This window comes from Ambystoma mexicanum, chromosome 5p (assembly GCF_040938575.1).
Source record: "Ambystoma mexicanum isolate Mex_15411 chromosome 5p, UKY_AmexF1_1, whole genome shotgun sequence".
NCBI lineage: Eukaryota > Metazoa > Chordata > Amphibia > Caudata > Ambystomatidae > Ambystoma > Ambystoma mexicanum.
The window spans coordinates 471,448,578-471,473,831 of NC_090930.1; positions in this window are offsets into that span (position 1 = coordinate 471,448,578).

The window sequence follows — 25,254 nt, forward strand, 5'->3', positions numbered from 1 at the left end:
ACCACGCTCAGATTTTCGATATGTCCGCGGACATGGCGGTAGTCCGCGGACATGAAAATCACTACGAGGGGGTTAGTATATTCTATGTTACATGTATATGAAGTCAGGGATATCATGGTTAAGTTTTGCTACTAAAAACCTATGAAATTCAGTGAAAAAACTTTGTTAAAGGGACGTTATGGTTAAGTTGCACTACTAAAAACCTATGAAATTCAGTAAAAAAACTTTGTTAAAGGGACGTTATGGTTCAAAGTAAAACCGAAAAACCCCTGAAATTCGGCAGTTATGGTAACATAAGCAACTGTAACTCGCGCCACTGTGCACTCCTAACACTAACACCCAGGACATCAAAGATGACATCACAAATGTCATTGATGACATCACTGATGATATCACATGGCTGCCTCTCCCTTTTTATCCTTTACTGACATATCAAAGCCACACAGTTTTCTTCAGTAACAGTCAGGAAGTAAAAATTGAAAAGGTACTATATTTGTAGACTTAGGGTCAAGTCACATCATATGAAACATATACATAGCGGAAGACAAAGGCTTGAAAGAGAGCAATCCTTTCTGTGCATGAAGATAATCATTAGGGTTATCAGCACTTTCTCATAGTTTTATTTTTATTACTCTACCTTCCCTGTATATGCTCATATTTGTATACATTATACTCACTCTCCTTTCCTTTGGGTGCAGTCACATCATGTGATACACATACATATGGTAAGTAGCAGCTTTGAAACAGAGCAATAGTTTCTCTGCATAAAGACAATCAGTTAGGTTATGAACTCTTTCTGATACTACTTCTGCTTTTTTGTTTACTTCACTGTCCCTGTATATACTCATATTTGTATGTGTTGTTGTCTCTTTGTGTTTTGTCTGTAATAATTATGTATTAAGTGGGTTTTATTATCTACTTATTACATGTTTCACAGTATGCAAAACTCTAATAAGAAATCAGTTATCATTTCAGTATTCAACATGGCAAGATTATGAATATGGCACCTTCATCATGTATGCTGCACACACTGCCTATGTTTCTGCATGAGTAGTTTAGTATACTGGATAGAACTTCATAATAGAATGCTATTTATATCAATGCATTGCTTAATGCACTAATTAGCTCATGATATTTATCCCAATGATCCTTCACAGTTTTTGGTCAGCATTATAAGAATCCCTTGTACAGAGTTTTTATGAAAAGTAAATGCACATGTGATGTCATCAGTGATGTCATCAATGACATTTGTGATGTCATCTTTGATGTCCTGGGTGTTAGTGTTAGCAGTGCACGGTGGCGCGAGTTATGGTTGCTTATGTTACCATAACTGCCGAATTTCAGAGGTTTTTCGGTTTTACTTTGAACCATAATGTCCCTTTAACAAAGTTTTTTCACTGAATTTCATAGGTTTTTAGTAGCGCAACTTAACCACAACGTCCCTTTAACAACGTTTTTTTACTGAATTTCATAGGTTTTTAGTAGCGCAACTTAACCATAACGTCCCTTTAACAAAGTTTTTTCACTGAATATTAGATATGGACACTTAATATATATGATGAGAAAAGTATAAGTTCCGTTCTTCTGTGTGTTAAAAAAGAAAACATCATTAGTTAGAGAACATACTTCATGAAATGAAATTTTATACAGTTATACACAGATTTAATGTTTTTGAACCTCTTATGTAGTGCATTATATGCACTATGTTCGATACAACATTTGTGCGCAGTACACTGATGTTCTCTTTACACATAGTAATCATTTGGTCATTGGAGAAAAAAAATCTAAGGTGGATTAAAAAAAAACATACACTGGCACTTACCACACTGGCACGATGACATGATCCATCATGTCACAACCCATTGATAAGTCCAGAAATATTAGAGGCACTGGTGTATTTTAATGAAATGTGTCAACTATCTGCTTGTTTATTTTCCAGTGGTGCCTGGCACAATTAAATTCCTGGGAATCTGGGTGAGCAAGTATCTGACTGCAATGTGTGCAATACATTTCTCGCGTCTCCCCATTCTTATGTAGTCCAATGGTATCTCAGTTTATGGCATGGGTGTCGTACTCAGACAGTGGAATGGCTTGGTATGAAAACCACCTCTCGTGGTGGGCCACACCATTGTTTCTTTGGAAACTGAAAGCCTAATTGACAGTGTTGACTGGTAGATTTTTAAATCGATTAGTGCAAATGAGCAATTTAATTGAGACTGTTTGAAACCACGCAGGAGAGTTCACAAGGGATTTCCCTCCAGAAATACTTTTTAATTAAGTAAATAGTCGAAATGGTCATTTTCCAGTACCAATTTCATGAACAATTGGATAAAAAGCCATAACAATATGCAACTTTATGTAGGGAAACACAAAATATTACAATGCTTCTGATGATAGATTTCCAATAATACTAAGCAGAATTTTAGTGCAGAAAACCAGGGGAGTGGGCACCAGAAAACGGTGCAACCCACAAATGGATGCACAGTAGTCAAATCCATATTGGTGCCGTATCATCACTGATGGATCTATGAAGTTTCCCTGCAGGTAGATTTCACTGAAACCCAGTTCCCTACACTTCTCGACGACCTGAATTCAACAATTATTTGTTTTTTGTTATGGGTGTTCCACCCCAATGACGCTCTCCCTATCATGCATCCTCAGCCTCCCAACACCAGCACCCACCCCCTACCCCTACATACACGCACATTTATGTAAATTGAATAGGTCCATACGACCAATAGTGCACAATCAAAAGTAGTTATTATTTTGTTATTTACCAAGGACAACTTTTCAACACAGTGCAACAACATTAAAACACATCTAAATCCCCCCGCCCTTACCACAAATCCCTGAGACTAGGACCCAATCCCATGTGCCTGTCACTTCTCCCAAATAAAACAAAATGAGACAGATGGCAATTCCCCCCTTTGCAGCACAACTTGGCAGGCCCAACACAACAGCGACCACCTCATCCCTCCCTCGAGCCCCCGCAACCATCACCACAGAGACATACCACTGATCTCTCTTCCAAGATTAGCAAGTCAGTTAATTGGCGATCTCACCACACAACCGCTATGGACTCCCACTCTGCCCACTTAATGCACGCCAAAAGTTTTCAGGGTCCATGCTATCTTTCTCCACAAGATGGTGAAGCATAAAATGCAAGACTCGTCATTGCCATTCATCAGAAGGGACCATAGCTCTTCCTCCCCTGAAGTATTATTAATTCTGGCAGCCTTCAAGGTAGTCGATCTCAGTTCAATCAGGGCCTAACCATTTCCAGACAAGGATCTCCACACAAATGGAAAAATCGTTGGTTTCACAGGATGTTAGTCCAGGTGCCAATGATTTCAAAGGTTTTAACCGCATTAATTTTTAGCCTCAAGTAATCCCAGACCAGAGAGTTTCCCACAAACTGCTGAAGGTAGCCAGGTGGGTGCTCTTTGTACATAATGTATTCGAAGAACTGCAAGCAGTTATACTTAGTGTGGAGTTCCTTGGTTTGCAGCTCACTGTAAAATGAGACAAACTTTTTTCTCATATCTGATTTATAACTTTGAAATTGAAGCTTCAAAGGATCCACCGAAACCATAGAACGCCAGCTAGCAGAGGCAAGGATGACATTATCCAGATTGCTGTGGGGCATATAAGTGCCCTTGGTACATGCAGCTTCAAATATTAGACGGTTTAAACTTCCAATTGGTGCATTTGCCAGCTTCCAGTGGGTGTTAAGGTTAGAGATCTGGGCTTTCGCCACACATGGAATAATAACCATTTCAGCCGGTGTAAGCTTCAGAAGTCGAAACAGCTTCTTCAGCAGAGCACCCTCCAGTTTAGACAGTTTGGTGATGTTAGTGGTAGCCCAACATTCCTAGTCGTACATGAAGATAGGCAGGAGTTTGGCCGAATACAATTGCGCCAGAATGCCCACAGAGGACAACCCACCCCTGCAAGCCAGTTTCTTTAAGTGCCTGATAACCTGGGCACCTTTCAATTTAAGATGTTCGATATGGCGGGAGCTGGATAAATGATTGTCAAATAGAATGCCACAATTTTTGTATTGAAGAACCACCTCTAGCGGTCTCCCATCCAGACTCCATCCCGTTTGTTTGATTTTACAATGACTGTGGCTGAAGACCATCACCATGGTCTTATTGACATTAATAACCAAAGAGTTGGCATCCAAAAACGTCTTCAGGCAATTTAAGGAGGCTTGCAGGCCAGCCGGAGTGAGGTCCATCAATATTGTCTGTGTACCCCATCAACACCAGTGGCGAGGTACCCAGGTCGGTGCAATTGAAGTAGAATTGCTCAATGCCGTACCCATGTCAGCTAAATACAAGTTAAAGAGGAGGGGTGCCAAGATGCATCCCTGCTATAATCACTGGTAAGTACGGATCCAGATTTGATGTCCTCCCAGTCTGTTCCAACTGAATCTTGACACGGGTAATCATTGAAGAGCGATAATCATTGAGAGCAAGTCGGCCAGGATGTTCCAGTCTGATAGTTTTTTCCAAAGCCAAACCCTGTTCACCGAGTCAAAAGCTGCACTGTATTCTATGTATGCCACATGGACTGACCTTCCACGAATGCCCCATGCCTGTACTTAATCCCCTCTGAAACCATGTTTGGTTTAAGGGGATGAGATTAGCACCTTCTGCCCAGTTCCATAGCTCGCTTAATAAGCGAGAGAAGATCTTGAACGAGGCGTCTAGCATTGCAAGCAAGTGATATTTACCACATAGCTGCCCGTCTTCGAGATGGGTAAGCTAATGCTGTCATGCCATGAAGGCGGAATGAATTGGCATTCTTCAACCCTGTGGAAAGCCAGTCAAGTGCAGCAGCCCAAGAGAACAGCATTCTTTTTGATCAAAGAGCTGCAGATGCCATCCGGGCCCGGTGCTCTGAAGGTAATACTTTGTAGAGGAGGTCCCAAATAAAGCCTGCACTCCAGTCACCCATTTCGAAGTACCAGAAACGTTCACACCGATATATGTGACGTATGAGGAGCAAATAAACCAGCAGAGAGCCGCATTAGGGCTCTGCCCAGTACCTATCAGAAGAACAATACCTATTGAAGTACCAATAACCAGACAACCATGGACAGTAAAGTATCCACTACGAAAACCCTACCAGCAAATGAAACGAAATGAAGAATGCTTAAGCACTGTACAGGAAGAAACCAAAAAATCCTTAATGGAAGATGAATGGTGACGTCACGAGGGCATGGTTAACACACCCATAGAAGATATGACGGCCCAAGGATGACTCAGACAAAATGCCATGAACAAGGATGTTGTGAACCTATAAGAAGAAGGCGATGTTAGAATACAAAAGAGCTTAACCTGTAAGCAGGATGAAGATATTCAACCAGCTAACGCCAGTACATATGCTTGTAAGTGCAAGAAAGCTAAGGAAACAGTGCGGCTTGCTAAGCTAAGTAGAAGAATAGAGCGGCAAGCGCCATTGTACACAATCTACCTCAAAATGAAGCATGTTATGCAAGTGTGAGTCCACTTTGCATAAAAAGCAGAACCAACCCAGGTTATTATAGGCCAAACGCAAGAAATTGAATATTCTATTAACACGAGGAAAAAGGCTGAATCAAAACTCGGCAGAGGCAGCTTGTGCCGGTGAAGCCAAGATCATATCAATAGATGCTATGAACAGTAGCTACTTTTAATTGAAGCTAAGACCAGAATATCCTGCCATTAAAGGATCGAGATAAGAAGGCACATGCAGGTGGCGGTGAAACGAAAATCAAATGCACAAATTGAAAGAAACGAGGTACATCCATGGTGTGCTAGCACGTGATCAGCCGAGTGAGATGAAGCACAGTTTCACACCTATGCTTGGCATCCGCCCAGACAGAGACATCCAAACTTTTCCGAGACAAGAAGATGCAGTTTCGAGGCCAACCACAGTGAACTAATTGACACATAGCCCATAAAGTGATGATTGATAGAAGGAAGGCAGGGTGAATTGGGGGACACCCTGCACCTGGTTGACCGTTCTGCGTGCTGTTAAGCAAAGTGGAACTGTATGCCTGGGGTGGATGCCAACCCAATCACAATGGACCAAATAATCTAGGGTCATATAGGTAATAGAACCAATAGGACGTCGTACCTTTAGTGATGTCTACAGTAGTCATTCTTGAAGGAAAGGCTTAGACGCCGACCTGATAGTGTTTACCCAATCCCCTCACTCCGTTACCATATACAGATATAGCACCTATATTAAAGTTACCTTTTCCTAACCAATAGAATTGCATGTTAACTTTTGAGTGTTACATGTCAGATTATGACGTGTTTTGAGTATAAAAGTTATGTTTTGTATGAAGTTCGAGGGAGTTGAAGCGAGACGGGCTATCGCATCACTGTTGATTTCCATGTTTCCCCCTTTCTTGTACTTGTCATGAAACGGACTCCCCTTTGCCAAACCATTGAGTTGTCCTTATTGATTGGTGTTGGAGTAAGAAAACCTGCACCCCCATCCATCTCAAGGTGCATCTGTCTCGTCTTAAAGTACTGTAGAGCAAACCCCGACTCTATGGGTTGGCCGGGGGTCTCTCCAGTACAATTGGTAGCAGAGATTTGATGGTTTATTGACTATCGATTATTGATTAAAATAAGACAACTATTGGCTGTTGACATCTCTGGCTCTTCGGCAATATCACAAGTCCTTTGCCATTCGGCTAAGTAGACCGTGAAGCTCCCCGTAGACAATGGTAGCGTAAGCAAGAAACTGCAATTGTGGCCTGAAGGGACCCGTTTTCCCACAGTTCCCTTCCCATTCCTACGGGCAGCCGATCGGGTGAAAAACTGAGCAAGGCTGTAACAAAGGCGGTGATCCTGAGGGTCCAGAGAAGAACCATGCGAACGGTGAGTGAAGAAAAAATTTAGTGCTTTGGCAAACAGTGCATGCCTTAGAACAAGTAAAGGGAAAAGGTAACGGAGGGAGGAGGGAAAACAAAATATAGTTAGAAGTAGAGAAGATTGTATGTATATAAGGGGATAATGACTCAAGAATAATTAAAATAAATGAAGGTTACCGGGGAGGACACCTGAGAAGGGAGAGGTTACCGGGGCAGACACCCGAGAAGTGAGAGGATTCGCCTTATTCCTACGCTTTAAATATAGCAGCTAGATGAAACATGTACCCAGAGTCCCACATAATGGGGAACGATTAGGCTACCACAACGTTTAAAGGCGTCATGACAGGGGTAAGTTTACACTCCATGAAGGGGTAATGATTGGAGGCAGAGATATCTGTGTCCAGCTGGTGTCCATCTAGACTGTCAAGCATCTGTTTTATATGTTTTGTTGTGATATCATATGTAAAATATTTTTTTTAAGAAAACTGATTTAACATTTTTTGCGATTTAATAATGGAGGTAGAATCACACATGAGATGATGTTTTTTTAACAAATTGGTAATATAAAACATTTTTGTGGAAAAAATGGATTGGAGCTTGCAGTGTTTGGTGCTCGCTCATATTGTTGGAAGAGTTGAAGTTACATGAAAGCATTGCCAAGTGTTATATAAAAGGAAAGGGATCAGATTTAAGCATGGAAGACATAACTCCATTAGCACACTTATGTAAGCAATTGCCAAAACATGCATCCAAGCTAAAGAAATATAGCACCAAGTGGGTGAAAGGTACTGCCCACAAGATGTTTATGCCTTGGCCACAAAACAGGTCTTTATCTAAAGCCGCCTTGCAACATATGACGACATATTTGCACGCCACATATACAGGCAAGAAGTTAGAAAACGCCTTGCTGTTCTCGAGTTGTGGAAAATATACAAACTGGTAAAGAAGGAGGAGCCGCCAACAAACTGAATACTTAATGTATGCACAGAAGGGGGTGAGATGCCTACTGTGCCACCTGCCGCACCTGAAATGATAATTGAAGGAAGTAAGTACGAGGGATCATACCCATTGAGGGAACTTAAAGCATCCACGGGGTAGAGCAACCCCGCATATGAGTCACCTATGCATAGTAGTGACGAGAATCAAGGGAGAGATAAGGACAGGAATATTACCTCCGCAATCCCAAGGGACAAGGAGAGACGTGATGACGAAAGGAAAGATCAAGCAGAGACAAGTGCATCTCTCGACAAGGAGAGAGAAGGGAAGAGATGGAAAGGGAGCGAAGACAGAACTGATGAGATAGCATTCGCCAAAGACGAATGGATGGGAGGACAAATTTTAGTGAAATTCAATGATAAAGGCATTGATGACGCAAGACAAAAGTAGAGGTTAGATGAGACACAGAGAAAGGCGAAAGAAAAAGAGTTAACAGACGAAAGGATAAGAAGGAAAAAAAAAAAAGGCGAGAACAGCTATATCGCGAGGAGCAAGAAAAACAGCTCGATCGCAACCCAAGAGCAGTCTACGATCCAGACAGACAGAAACAGCAAAGGTTACAAGAAGAGCAAAGGATACGTGAGAAAAGGATAAGGAGACAAAGAGATGAGGAAATGCAAAGGGCAGATGAACATAGAAATGAAAAGAGAAAGGAAGAAGATAGGCTCAGAGAAGAGGCGAGGAAGCGCAAAGAATTTGATGACGATATCGAACATAAGCGAAAACAGAGAGCATGCGATCTTGAATATTTGGAGAGGGAAGTTAAAAAACCTGATCCAGTTGTAGACTGGGAAGAAATTGAACAATTCTTTCCTGCATACTATTCAGTATCAGGTACGTCTAGGGCAATTATTGAAGATGACTTGGACATCAAAAGCATCGGAGAAACGATTGAGAAAATATATGACGAAATGGGGCTAGAACAAATACCCCAAGGAGAGGGGGAGGATGGCACCTGGTGAGCACTCAGCTGTACGACACTGAGGATGTCTCACGAATTAGTGGAAATAGAGACGTATCCCTGGATAGGCTAGAAATAAGTATGAACAAAGAGGATACTAGAAATTGCACTAGTTGGGGACAGACAATGTCCGACTTCGAAAGGGAGGAGTGCGAGGAGAAGGAGGAAAAGGGACAAAGCAAGAGACTACTCCCAAGGGAAAAAGGGATAAAATGGTCAGACACCAGCGAGTCTGCACCAAGGGCATCAGAGTCAGCCACGCAGTCTGACCGACATGAAGGAGTATCACATGGTCAGAGGGTGGTGTCTTCACCGCCCTATGTAGACAGACTAAGGACATTGCCAGGTAGATAGTGATGTGGGAATATTACCCCTGCAATAGACAGGAGAACAATGAGAGAAGAAAAAGAGGGCTACGCATTCCAATTTCTGCTACTAGAGAAGGGGAGAGTAAGACCACAATATATTCCATGGCCACACATGGATCGAGAAAACTTGAAAAACAAGCTTCCAATGCTGACATCGGGAGCCGGAAAGTGGATACACGAGTTAGAAAAAATGACAGGAGGAAACACGATAGCTATAGGGGACATTAAGGGTATCCTAATTGCCATACTTGGTGAGAGAACAGACGATGTATGGGCACGAGCAGGTTACCCTTGCATAACCACAATTAATACCATGCATGACGGAGCGCCATTTAACAATTGTAGAGCTGCAGTATGGAAAGCGCTACGAGTACTTTACCCAGATACTTCCAATACGGGAGCTATGATGACTTGAAAAATGAAGGATTCTGAAGATCCGTTAATTTATATACAGAATTTCCAAGACGCGTGTGTGCTAGAAACACATGAATCTTGGACGAAATCAATACCTGTGTTTTACCATATATTGTGCCAAGGCTTGCCAGAACCAGTGCAGAAACAACTCATGAAATTGGTAGGAGTTCAGGCTAAACCTTGGGCTGAAATACAATTGACTTTCGCACATTATTGTAGACTGCTGCAGGAAAAGAATCGCAAAAAGGAAGCAACTGGAAAGGGTGAGGAGGCGAAATTGCACAGAAGAAATTATCAAAGTATGCTCTTGAAGGAGCCCTGCTAAATAGCGCAGCTGAACAAAACGTGCAGCAGGTGGCTAGCGCACAACAGAATAATCAGGGTAACGTAGGGTTTTACCCACGGGGAAGAGGATTTAGGGGAAGAGGATGGCAGAGCAATGAGGGAGGTTTCCAAATAAATCAAGGAGGCTTCCAAAACCTGCTAAATGGAAACCTGGATATGTCGAATGGGCAAATAATCTGACCACCGCCAGTATGTTGGCTATGTGGTATGACAGGGCACTTGGCGCGCACATGCAGAAATCAAGGCATGATACAGAGCGGCCAAGAAATGGGAGCAGGCATGGCGAATCCACCTGCAGTTTTACAACAGGGCATTGAACAGAATCACACGGTGCAACACCAAATGCCAGGAGCGCAACAAGGAGTGCAACCCCAAAACATGGGCAATTTTCCACACAGACAAACCCAACAGGCACCATTGCAAGTGTCACACACGATAAACACAGAGCAGACTCCAAACCCTGGAAGGAGAAATGACATTGGAAATGGGGAAAATCCACAAGTACACAGTGGGCCAAATTTGTACATGGACTAGGACGGCTCACTGGGAACCCTGATGTGCTCTATCCTATCAGTGAAACCAGAACCTCACAGGGAACCGAGGGTGAATGTTGTTATAGGGGGTAAAGAATATTCCTTCCTAGTGGACACGAGCGCAACACGCTTGTGCGTATGTGAAGGTACATTTTCCTTGTCTGGCGAGGCCATAGATACTCAGAGTTTTACAGGAGCTCACAGTCGAGTTTCCTTTACAAACGCACTCCCAGTTTCCATAGGAGAGTGTGAAATGAATGTACCTTTATTGTGTTCACGTCAGACCCCATTAAACATTTTGGGTCGAGACCTACTGACAAAGTTGAACAAGACAATTTTGTTCACAAAGGAGGGCATAGTATGCTCCACTTCAGGAATGCACTACTCAAATGTATGTGAAATGATTAGAGCATATTCACTACAAATAGCCATGAGGGCCATACCATTAGAGCCAGAAATTTTCGCATATGGCATGCGTGTGCTTATGGTGGGATTGCCAGGCCTTGCAGACAACATTATGAGAACCCCAGATGAGTTCTTATTCAGACCAAGAATATTGATGCATGAGGAGGAGGGACAAGTATTTCCCTTGATGATACACACAGCTGCAGTGCGAGGGAAAGTGGTGCTGGTTGACGGTTACAATGATGAAGGCAGACAATGGTGTGCGATGATCGCCATCGAAGAAGGATATCGAGTGACTGACATCACTGATGATGATCCATTTGAAGAACAATCAGAAATGGGAGAGACAATGGTAGAGGTAAGCCTCACCTGTCTGGTAAAGATGATTAAAAGAGAAGTACCTCAGAGAATGATGTTGGCACTAAAACATCCCGAATATTTTGATGACGACATAGCCAAAGTGCCTGTCTTAGTGTGGACTACAGGACCCTATGAAGTAGGCCTCTTGAAGGGGGTTGAGGAAGTGAAGATCAAAGAAAGAAAAATTAAATTAAAACTAGGAGCAATTCTACCCAAGGTACGACAATACTCCATGTCCCGAGAGGCAGATGAAGGGATTTCTGAAACAATTTCTGCCATGATGGGCAAGGGCATTTTAGTGACATCAGAGTCATCATGCAATACAGCGGTTTATCCGATCAAAAATCAAAGGGAGGGTCTTGGCGTTTAATTCAAGATTTATGCCCAATAAATTATATTATTCCCTTTAGTCCCTAACCCGGCTACAATTCTATGTAAAATATCCATTGAGGCAAAATATTTCACAGTGATTGAAAAATGCATTTTTCTCAATCCCGTTGCACCGTGAATCACAAGATCTGACGTCATTCACGTTCAGACAAATGCGTCTGAAAAGCATGAGGTTGCCACAGGGATACTGTCAGTCTCTGCCTATTTTCAACAGAGTCCTGCAGGTGGATTTGAGCAATATTGCACTAGAAAGTGTCGTCCTACAATATGTGGATGACATCCTAATTTGCAGCACCACAGAAGAGCAATGCAGGCACGATTCTGTTCAGCTATTGACTATATTGGCTGAGAAAGGATATAAAGTTGACAAGGAAAATTTACAATATTGTCAACAAGAAGTGCTGTACATAGGCCAGCTGATCTCACATGAAGACAAGAAAGTGACCCCAGAAAGGGCTGAAGCCATAGTGAACACGGCTAAGCCACACACGATAAAGCAAATGCAGAGCTTTCTAGGCCTGTGCAACTATGTTAGGGCATGGGTTTGTTGTTTACATCTCTTATACTAAGCCTTTACTTCAGGCCCTAAAGAACGCCCAAGTGACAAAAGAAAAGATTGAATGATCTGAAGCCATGGAGAAAGGGTTTGCTGAACTCAATAGAGTGATTTGTACGGTGCCAGTTCTCGGAATTCCCAATTATGCAGAGGAATTTTACTAGTTTTCACCCACAGATCTCAGCGTCATGACGGCAGTGCTCGCTCAAAGAATCTCATTGGGGTACAAGCCCCTAGCATACTACAATGGGAATCTGGACCCTGTAATGAGAGGCCACTTCCCATGCGAACAAGTTTAGCTGCTGCAGCATTCGCCATAGAGAAGGCGACAACCATTGTAATGGGATGCTCCATGACGTTGCACGTCAAGCACTGATTATTTGCCATTCTAGAGAAACCAAAGGGCACATTGACTTCTCAGAGAGCTTCTGCTTATGAAGTGATAATATCAAACCCATCGATTAAAATAGTCCGATGTAAGATAGTAAACCCAGCTATGTTCATCGCAGAGCCAGTCACTGAGGGAGAGCCGATACATGACTGTGCGAATTATGAAGAATTCTATGATGAACTTCCCACGGTGAAAGAAAATGCCTTGGCAGGAGGAGAGATTGTCTTCATTGATGGGTCTTCGTGAGTCGAACAAAGTGATGGGCAAAGATGCACAGGCGTTGCTTTGATAAAACACACAGCAAATGGAGAGCTTTGAGTGCTTCTTAGTGCACAAATGCCATCTCATTATTTAGCACAGGCTGCAGAATTATTGGCGTTGATATTCGCCATCAAGAATCACGCAGACCAGGAAGTAACGGTGTATAGTGACTCAGCCTATGTGATGTCGACAGTTCACGCAGGGCTAGCATGCTGGAAAAGGAGGGGCTACCTCTGAACAGACAGCACGCCCGTGCAGCATGCAGCCTTATTGGACAGGCTGATCAAGGCACTACAGCTCCCAGTGGGCATAGCAGCCATGAAATGTGCCTCCCACACGAAAGGGACAGATTTTATCTCACACGGAAATCAAGCAGCAGGCACAGAAGCCAAGCGTATGACATCCAAAAGTGAAACGGTTATGGCAGTAGAAGCTATCCATACCAATGGACTAATGGTGGGTGCACGAACAACACCTGAAGGTTACAACGATTTGGGGCAAACACAGTTAATGGAACTCCAATGGGAGGCACCGCAGGAAGAGAAAAACCTATGGAAACATCGAGGGTGTTCTTTAAACCCCCCTGACAGCGTGTGGTAACAAGACAGCACTGGTAAACCAGCAATGCCTGTAGCCCTATTAAAAATAGCGTTGGAGCAGTTACACTACACAGCTCATATGACAAAGGAGAATCTAGCAGCAACGCTTGCAGAAGACTGGTTCATACCGAATTTAGTTGAGCATGTTGCATTCTTTATGGTGAACTGCATAATGTGCCAGCAATTCACTGCTGGGCACACACTAAAGGTTATGAGAGGAGTCATCTCCAGGCCAAATGGGCCTTTTCAGCACTTGCATGTCGATTACGTCGACATGATTCAAGTATGTAACGGGTACAGATACTTAATTGTTGTGGTGTGTGCATTCTCTAGATGGATAGAGGCAGGTCCATGTACACACCCAAACTCTACCTGTGTGGCCACATTTTTAGTGAGGGAAGTGGTCCCCAGGTTGGGGGTGTGCGAAGTCATGGGATCAGATAATGGCTCTCATTTTGTTAATGGAGTGTTCAAACAGATTAGCTTGCTGCTTGGTATAAAGCACAAGTTCTCGTCGGCGTATCATCCACAAGGCAATGGGATCTGTGAGAAGCTCAATAGCTTGTTGAAGGAGAGAATAGCCAGGTTGAAGCTTACTCTAAAGAGGGGATGGTTGCACTGCCTTTCACTGGCACTGTATGCTCTTCGGAACCAACCTGGCTCCGACCATCATCTTACACCACACGAAATAGCCACAGGAAGAAGAATGAGAACCCCCCCAACACCCCGAGATAGAGCTAGATGTGATGCCCAGTAAATGGGAGAGGTTTTAGGATCTGAAATGCAAAACTATCTGAACTATATGACATCTTGCCTTACTGTAATTTCAGACCAGCTGCAGCGACAATGAAAAGGGTGCAGCGCAGCACAGAACACAGAAGGAGACACTACATCAGACTCAGTTCAAGGTCTACGTGTTCCACTCGTCTTCCTTGGAGACAGCGTCTTGGTGGGAAACTATACAAGGAAAAGGTGGGTCGAGCCAAGATTCAACGGTCCTTTTATCATAGAGGACTGCACTCCGTCTGCTTTGAAGCTAAAGGGCAGGAGAGCATGGATTTTTCTCAGTGATATCAAACCCTACATCGGAGAAAGCCCCCTGCCTGCACCTCAACGAGAGGAATCACCGAGCAATGGGGAAGAACTACAGCATGTGCAGACGAGATCCATGACGAGGAAGAAGGACGCATGACCGGCAAAGTAAAGACAAAGAACTATTTGCAAAAGATTGTGGCTTCTTTTTGGACATTCCTCTAAGCATAATAAAATAGGGGGATAAGGACATAAAAACGGACACTCTGTGCATCCTAGTTGCAGGGTGAAGAAGAAAATTGCACATGTAAGCCACAACATAGTCTGTTGACTTTGAACTTTGGGCTGAGCCATACTGAAGCCTTGATTAGGAAGGATATGCCAAATTTTGATCGAGGACACATAAATTGGAAGAAGATACAGTACCCTGATTCCTTCCACACAAGACCCTATTTGGAATCACTTATGGTGTCCCACAGTAGAGATATCACGAAAGACGTGGTCGTCTATTTCAACCTAGTGCTAAGATCATACCCGTCATTGGTAGGAAAGCTCACAAGTGTCACAGACTTTCTTCAAGATCCTGAAAACAAAAAAATATTAAGACAAATGCTTACTATCATTGCCGAACAATTTATTATACTCCCGGAGTACAGTGAGAAAGAAGCAAATGCTCCCAACACAGGCGGAAATAAATGAGCTTATCAACACACTATTCTTTCGCATAATCGAAGACTGTCCAACCATTGTCGGGAGAACAACTGATACACGTACATTTCTTCGAGATCCAGCAAACACTGAACATTTAACACATCTTTTGAATAAGATTATTATTTTGGTCGCACTCCACATGAACAGAGAGTGAAGACATTGTTTACATCAAGGAAAAAACATATGATCCTGAATCTCAATGAAGACTGGACAGATGTCCTTGTCACCAGAAGACAGTAGATTTGCACATAACGTCTTCTTTCACCTCATTGAGAACTTTCCAGAGCTAGTGGGAAGACCAACCAATGTTGACGTACTCACATTTCTTGGAGATCCAGTAAAGTGTACTCAGCTAAACATGCTCTTGCATGCTATTATAGCTCAAATCAAAACTTCCAATCTCCATCGAATCCTTAAGACCGTGAAACTTTCCGCCAAGGGACAGATTGAGGGAGCAGAGTCAAGAACTCCATTTTTACATTTGTTGTTATTTTTCCCTATTTCTTCATACCGACCAGTGTCCAACATGTCCTCAGGACTGAAGCAGATTCGGGGGGTAGACTGGGAGCTCACCTACTTTGAACATGCACAGTAAAGAGACAAACTAAAGTATTACTTAATTTGATTTCTTTTTTGATAATCTAGCAAAAAGAACTGTATCCTGAGATATGATGATATGATATGATATGATATGGCATTTGTAACGCGCCTATACAAAAGTGTTTCAAGGTGCGAGATGAAAGACAATTGTCACTTGCAAGAAGGGGAAGGGGAACATTTTTTGAGCACTAGACACTCATAAACTCAGAACTTGGAAGACAATATTAGATAAAAAAATACTAACATCAACATTTGGCTAATGATCGAGATGGGGGTCCAGAGCAGCAACCTGGTCCTCCCACAAGAAGAGAGGCATCGCCGCTTCTTTGGAAGAAAATGCTGCTGCATGACATACAAGACTATCATGTACCTATGTATCATATTCATCATTATTTTATTGTCATTAACAATTAGAACTGCATTTTATATTGGTGCACAAAGCGTTCCAATTTCAGTGCACCCACCTGATGATGTACGCATGAAACCCACAAAAGCACCCAGACCTTATATAGTCATTCCAGTCCCTAGAAGATCAGATGGTGGAGTGAATGAACTCGAAATGGATGTAATTAGCAATGGTACACACACAATTGTGGTAACGAATGAAAAGAAAAGCCAGAGACAGTGTTGGCAAGAGGTGAATGAAGTAAAATCACTGACAACTACACACACACAAACACTGAATGTACACGAAACAGGCCTAGCATCAATGACTGCAGAACCACAAATCAAAGCAGCAGAAAGGAAGAGAATGCCTGCCACAAGAAATGTCACAGAAGCTGTTATGAGAAAACGAGAAGAGTTGAAAGAAAAGCCAACAGAAGCAGTCATATCAGAAACTTTTGAGAAAACAAGGGCCAACTCATAAAAACTCTCTGCAAGGACGCAAATGTTAGTAGACTTACTATTCCCGTACACAGCCAGACCAAGGAAACTGCTTGAGGAACTGAAAAATAAAACCACAAAGACTGAATTACCCAGCATACATGTTCCAACACAACGGACAAGTACCAGGTCCACAATACAGCCATATACAGGACCAGTATCAGGCTAGTTGGCATGGGCATTTGCACGCAGCAGAGAAATAAATGCATGAAGAAAAGGAAAGAGCTGCAAGACACCTGTCCACTCAAATGGCGCAGATGAAGAGACCTGCACCATGGACCAGGATACCTGAGAACCCCCCAGCAAGAAAAGGCCACACAGATGCATTCAGAGATGTAGTAATAGCGAACTCCATGAAAACCTTAAGAATCAAGAGTAGCATGCATGAAGACGACAATGAACTGAACGATTACCTGGATAGCACAGCACACTTGGGTAACAACATTTGGTACCAGCACATGAAAGAAGTTGGAAGACGAAATTCCGAGGGGGAATGCTTCGTCTGCGCACTCCTACTGTACAGCATGGGGAAATCCAAGATCTTCATAGCTGTAGAAATTGATGTCCAGTCAGCACACTGTCTTTCACACGTAGCCATGTGCAAAACTAGAGGCCAATTTATGGGAAGTGACGCTTCCCTAATATGGGCAACTGAAAGAGCCTATCCAGATGAAGATGATTATGTTCAAGACATTAAGACAAGAAACAGAGCTCATTCAAGGAATCATGTGATCAGGTACGAGAAGCCTGGAGTTAAAGGAGCAGGAATAAGATGGGAAGTGAACCAAAGACTAAATATCCAAGGAAAAACTTCAGAGGAAGCTCGAAAGTGGAAGAACAGAGCTCAAATGCAGATTTGGGGAACAGTGCTTTCACCAGACGGATGGGAAAAAGGAGTGGTGATTTGCCGAGCATGGGTGGTCCCTGGACTCTACGAAGAAACTGTTGATATTGTGCAGAATGCCTGCATGTCATTATGGCCAAAACTTGCAAAACTACTAACACGGGTCGAAGACAGAGGAAGACCCTTGCAGATAGTCCCACTGGAAAGCCCAAAGTTCTGTTTCAGAAATAACGGCACAAGAAAGATGGGAGAGAATCAGAACTGTGGACGAGTCTTTGATACTCCAGGGATGGTGCATGGAACTGCAATAATTATGGATCATTATCGGGCATGCGGATCCAAGGCATACATCAGACTGACAAGAGATTGGGGAGGCATATGCACGATAGTGAACGTTCACATTCCAGCATTGGTGATCCCAAAAAGTACCTTAATATTGACAGTTTCCCGAAAGCAGATGCTCACCTGAGGAAGAAAAGATCCGTGGAACTATTTACGCGAATGAAGAGAGAACATTATTTCTCTGCTAAATCAGAAGAAGCATTTCATGCAATCCCATATGAACACAGGCTGTTCAGCCTCACCTCATCAGTGTTCACAACGATTTTCATGCCACGAATCCAAGTTGGAGGAATACTAGATGGTTGCAGATAACCAGATGGGAGTTACTGCAAACCATCAACACGACAATAAAACGATTCAATGCAATCAAGGAAGAATTAAGAGCCATCCGACTGATGACTCTCCAGAACAGATATGTAATTGACATGATCACAGCTATGGATGGAGGAGTTTGTGCAAAAATTGGAGAATCATGTTGCACATTTATACCTTCCCACGATGAAGAAAATTGAACTTTAATGGAAGCTATAGGTTTGCTGACAAAACTGTAGAACCAGATGATCAATGAAACCGACGAAGTTGATGATGACAGCTGGTTTGGATCACTATTTTAATGGGTTCCACAATGGATGGCAGATGCATTCAAGTTCCTAGGAGCCCTGCTAGTGATAATATTGCTAGGAATTTGTGTTATCAAGATATTAATCTCACAATGCCAGAAAACTGCGAAGAAAGCCATAGGGATGAAGATCATGACTGATGTCAAACAAGGATGGAAGCCCAGCGATCTGACTAATGAAGAAATAAGAGACTTTGCGAAGGCCAGCAAGCACGCACCAGAAGGTACAATGTTTCTTTATCCCAGGAAATGCAGAAACTATGTGGGAAGATGGATTTATTGCAGCTCAAATGGACATTGTCAGCTGATGATATGGAACAAAGACGAACATGTAAGGACAGCAGGAAGCCTGAGAGGAGAAATAAAATGATGGACTCCAAAGAGACACTTCTTCAAACCATCATGTACAGACCCAGAAGATGAAGAAGGAATTAACCCAGACGACGAAGTGAAGATGAACACAGAGGAACCAAGTATGATGAATCCAAAGGAGGAAGTGGTCGACGAATCGACCAGAAGGGTCCCAAATAAAGCCTGCACTCCAGTTGCCCATTTTGAAGTACCAGGAACGTTCACACCCAGATATGTGACGTATGAGGAGCAAATAAACCAGCAGAGAGTTGCAGTAGGGCTCTGCCCAGTACCTATCAGAAGAACAATACCTATTGAAGTACCAATAACCAGAAAACCATGGACAGTAAGGTATCCACTATGAAAACCCTACCAGCAAATGAAACAAAATGAAGATTGCTTAAGCACTGTACAGGAAGAAACCAAAAAATCCTTAATGGAAGACGAATGGTGACGTCATGAGGGCATGGTTAACACACCCATAGAAGATATGACGACCCAAGGATGACTCAAGAGACAAAATGCCATGAAAAAGGATGACATGAACCTATAAGAAGAAGGCAATGTTAGAATACAAAGGAGCTTAAACTGTAAGCAGGATGAAGATATTCAACCAGCTAACGCCTGTACATATGCTTGTAACTGCCAGAAAGCTAAGGAAACAGTGCGGCTTGCTATGTTAAGTAGAAGAATAGAGCGGCACGCGCCATTGTACACAATCTACCTCAAAATGAAGAATGTTATACAAGTGTGAGTCCACTTTGCATAAAAAGCAGAACCAACCCAGGTTATTATAGGCCAAACGCAAGAAATTTCATATTCTATTAACACAAGGAAAAAGGCTGATTCGAAACTCGGCAGAGGCAGCTTGTACCGGGGAAGCCAAGATCATATCAACAGAAGCTATGAACAGTAGCTACTTTTAATTGAAGCTAAGACCAGAATATCCTGCCACTGAAGGATCGAGATAAGAAGGCAAAGGCAGGTGGCAGTGAAACAAAAATTAAATGCACAAATTGAAAGAAAAAAGGTAAATCCATGGTGTGCTAGCACATGACCAGCCGAGTGAGACGAGGCACAGTTTCACACCTATGCTTGGCATCCGCCCAGACAGAGACATCAGAACTTTTCTGAGACAAGAAGATGCAGTTTCGAGGCCAACCACAGTGAACTAATTGACACATAGCCCATAAAGTGATGATTGATAGAAGGAAAGCAGGGTGAATTGGGGAACACCCTGCACCTGGTTGACCGTTCTGCATGCTGCTAAGCAAAGTGGAAATGTATGCATGGGGTTGATGGCAACCCAATCACAATAGACCAAATAATCCACAGTCCTATAGGTAATAGAACCAATAGGGCGTCGTACCTTTAGTGATGTCTACAGTAGTCATTCTTGAAGGAAAGGCTTAGACGCCCACCTGATAGTGTTTACCCAATCCCCTCACTCCATTACCATATACAGATATAGCACCTATATTAAAGTTACTTTTTCCTAACCAATAGAATTGCATGTTAACTTTTGAGAGTTACACGTCAGATTATGACGTGTTTTGAGTATAAAAGTTATGTTTTGTATGAAGTTCGAGGGAGTTGAAGCGTGACGGGCTATCGCATCACTGTTGATTTGCATGTTTCCCCGTTTCTTGTACTTGTCATTAAACGGACTACCCTTTGCCAAACCATTGAGTTGTCCTTATTGATTGGTGTTGGAGTAAGAAAACCTGCACCCCCATCCATCTCAAGGTGCAGCTATCTCGTCTTAAAGTACTGCAGAGCAAATCCTGACTCTATGGGCCGGCCGGGGGTCTCTCCAGTACAACTTCCCGTGATCAGCTTCAGGATGTCAGATGGACTCTTGCTGTAGTGCCATTCAGCCCATTGAATATATGGCATAGGCAAAGCATTCCCTCTTTTCCCTCCATTTTCTAGGCTTTGAGTGAGGAATGCAATTCAAACCGGTTCTGATACGCCAATGATGCCATGTGGTTTTGGGCTATGGCCCCCCCAGCCCTGCAGAGGTGCTGGACATCTTTCTCTAGCGCCAGCCCAACCAAAGATCGCCAATAGGTGCATTCTAGGTGGTATCTATGTCATCTCAGCCATTTTCGATAGTTACTCTTTGCAGAGTTAATGCTTGTTGCAAGTGCAACTAGTTGCAGAGATGACCTTGTTACGCATAATGACCCGGAGGTTACCTTCTCCTCTTAACAATAAGCTGACCAAAGAGATAACTAATAGTGGGTCTTGTGGTTTGAAATGCTTTGGTGTTTCTCTTGGAGAAAGTCCCTGCAATAATGAATGCAACAATATCCCTGAATTCTTTAAAAACAGACTGTGGTGAATTAGGGGAGTTATTAGCCACTCATTGATTACAGTGCTCAATGAAAGATACCAAGGCAACCTGCATGTTAGCCGAAACCTCCTCTTTAAACACAAGTATTATGTTGTAAAGTAAGAGTGAAAATTATGCTGCACCAGTAATGTTGCGCTTGACTCCTATATGACAGTGATTGCAGTAATGATTATATCTTTATCTTCGTTTCAGATATTGAAGAGGTTTCAGGTGGGGCATACTTTCAATTCTATGTTACAGGAAACGGTGATGAGTTGTAGGGCATTTTTGTGTATCTTGTTGAGTTCAGAATAATTTCTTTCACCATTTGTAAATGGTGCCAAATTCTTAACGTACAGCTCTAGAAACCTCTTAGCTATTGGCTTTTGCTTAAAAGAAAGTAGCGGTTAATGTTGAGATGACTCGATCTCTGTATTTATTTGGTTGATTGCATTTTTGCTCATCACTGCATTGTCTACCTTGCTTCAATAACCCGTCCTTGTAGGCTGTTTTGCTTTTAGTCTGGTAATGCTCCAAGACAATCTGAATCAGCTACTCTTGACAGAGTCTTGTTCTCACTATACTGAAATGGAAGTACAGTTTGTTATTTGCTTTCTCCTGTCAGTGTGCACTGGCCATGTGGAGGGCCTGAAGAAGGGGCGTAAGGAGCTTCATCCAATCTGCAGGACAAACGTTTGACCCCTTTTTGTGTTCAACTGGTGCAAGTGGATCTGGTCACATGTCCTCTCTCACACCCACCTGCTAATTACTACGAATCGGTTGGTGACGTTATGGCACTCGGTGTCATAGCCTCAATCTTCCTTGTCCCACTTCAGCCACCCTCCAGCCTCTTTTCCTGTTCAGTTGGTCATCTGGTGGAAGTGGATCTAGGTCTATTAACCACTTCACCACAATCTTGCTTCCTGTTTCTCACCCTTTACTTTCCTTGCTTAAATCTAGATCACTTGGCTTCTCTCATCCAGAGTGAAGGGCAGACAAAGAAAATTGATTTTTCTCTTTGGTCCTGTTAGGCCTTCCAATGCTCACTGTGAGGAGTCAGGAATGAGACATGGACACATAGAGGTCATATTGATTGCTATAGACTTTTATTGAAGCACAAAAGGGGTTGGAAAAGGCCCCTTTATCCTTAATATAGAAGGCATTTCCCTACCTCAACCAAAATGAATGATCTGTGAAGCGTCAGGACGTCAGAATGTCCAAAGCAGCAACAACAAAAGAATCCTGTGTCCCAATCCTATCCTAACCCTCACATTCTATAACTAGGTCTAAAGTGTGAAGGGGCAATGTATTTTGCTCCAAATGAAAGTGCACAAATGTTCAAGTTCAATAAAAAGGTATAACTCCAACAAAAATGTTTCAATGATCAATGTTCACAGTTCCAAAGGGGACAACTGCCTTCCCCAGGATTTTCTCCACAAAATAAAAGTTCACAGAATAATCAATTTCAGATGTTCAACAGGATACTTCTCGCCTCATGTATTGCAATTCACTCCAGGGGAAATGACTCCCTTCCCCAGGATTCCATATTCAGTACAGTTCAACTCTTAAGGGCATGCATCTTCCTTAGAATTCTCATTTTAATAGAAACTTACTCTGGATCTGAGTCCCAGACTCTCCGACCACATGGTGTACTTTCCCGCCAGGTTCTATTTTACTTTTTTATGGGTCCTTTCATAGATCCGCTCTTCTGCTATATTCTTCTGCCAGGACTTTATAACACAATCTCTCTCATGCAGTACAAGGGGGCATGGGTCTTCCCCAAGTTACTTTGACAATTCTGCATGGGTGCGAAGCCAGGATTCATTCTTCACCTGGTATACTCTCCTGCCAGGAGTTTATAATGCAATGTCTCTCTCTCATTCAGCACAAGGGATTTGGGTCTTCCCTTAGTTACTTTATGGCCAAGTACTGGGACAATGAAGATGACACTGATCAATGAGGATTACATGTTCCCCCTGCACTTTGGCAACTAATTCACTCTTTCAGGCTCTGTTCAGTGTTCCCATCTTCCCTTGGGGTTTTCTGACAACTTCTGTGCTCTTTCTGACCATTCGTACTCGTTCAGGTACTTGCCTCGATGTCTGTTGTTGTTGAACAGCTTTCCCCTGTTCTTGGTATGGAGCATTCTTTCTCCTCTTGCTGGAACAAAGCCTTCTCTGGCTTCCTGTTCCTGCCGTGACTTCTCTCTCTCTATTGGTGGCTTCTCAAGTTGACCAGCAACCCTGTACTATGCGGCCGTTCTGTAGCTTGCCTCTTCACGTCTTCTCCCGCTGCTGACAGTGCTCTCGGTTATGCCTGATCCTTGGTTTCCCTGGCTGGCGCAGTGTGCTGAGGTTGGCTCTGCGTTCAGGGTTCGTCTCCAGGTCAAGACACTATCTGCTCGGCAGTTTTACACTGCGTCTCCTGCCAACTCCTAAGTCGATGCTTAGAAAAGGAAGATTTGTCGATTTTCCTACAGCAGCTGATTTAAACTCCTGCCCCCAACTCGAAGGTGTTTTGGAACAATCAAATTCTTCTAAACACTAGACTGCATGTCGTGGTTCACACTATTGTTCATTGCAGTCCTCTTTCTTGTTTCAGTACATGTTTTTTTAAAATATGAAAAATGTTCATGAGTACTGTTATCAACTTTGGCATGGTATTGAAGAGGCTTATCACAATATGCCATTAAGACATGAGAAACGGAGGCTGTATCCCTGAATTGAAAGGGGGATACCATGTCTCGTCTGATTATGTCTGAGTCCCCCCTGAGGGTCGCCTCCCCTCATGTAATCCTCCCTCTTATATCCACCCCCAGGGTCAGGATCAGGTAGCGGCTGCTGTTCCCTGTTCACATGAGGAGAGGCTACCCCAGGGAAATGAGTGATTACATCATAAGATTCATCACATCACCCTGACATGCAAGCACATACCCCACATCCTGCTCCCACACATTCCCAACTCACAGAATCTCATTTACATTCCTATCAACACCACCCACAGGACACCTCATCAAAATACCATGTCATCAATGCTCCTTTTGCAATAATATGTGCAGCAGCCATCCCTGACCTCAATGCCACTCACTAACTAGCTGCAATATTTATCTCAGAGAAATAGTCCTCCCTGCCTCCACACAAATCCTAAATGTCCTTACCCTCACAGGCTACAGCAACCAATACAAGGAGGGCTTGCTATTATCCACAACACCTCATTGACCTGCCTTCTCCAGGAGGTCACCACCAATACATCGTAGAACGCCTTACTTGTCACTCCCCTCTAACCCATGCTCAGACATCTACTTTGCACCTGATGTATTGACCAGTCCATACCAGCAAGGCCTTTATTAATGTATTCACAAATCTGATCACAACAGCATCCGTACACAACACAGCACAACAAACACCTTCTGTAGAGACCTCAACCCACCGGGACACAAACAACCGAGAGACTGTACTTCTACATCTGCACACTATGGACATCAAGCAACTTGTCACAGAAACAACTCTTAACAATGGCACCACACTTGACCTGCTATTTCCCACCTCTCCAGCCATTGTATGTTGTCACCCCTGGGTAATCCACAAAGCCATATCCATCCTGCTCCACCAACGGTGCAACTTAAAACAACCAAGACACCAAACTGCTCTTCCGAGAACATTCCCATGGATATACTGGAAGGAAACATTATCATCTTGGAATCCGGGTCTAACCATTTGGAGAATGTCAATGCCAAGCACAGTACACTCAACCACACCCAACAGGGACCACCAACACCCATGCACTACTGAAACTTTGAATCAACATACAAAAGCCCTCTTCAGCCTGTTACTGACAGGAGGAAATCAATTACAGCAAGCATGCTATCTGAAAAAAAGAGAGGCTCTCGAGAAAATCCCACTAAATTGTTGAAGATCTTGGCACCCTAAGAACACTCTGATCAGCATGCAGAATATTCATCACCCCAGCCAAGGGTAACTACTACACAGCAGACATCATGGGAGCATCTGACAAAATCAGAGTGCTCTTCCAAGCCATGAAGTGTGCATCAACCAGTTGACAGACCCTGCATAACCACAATC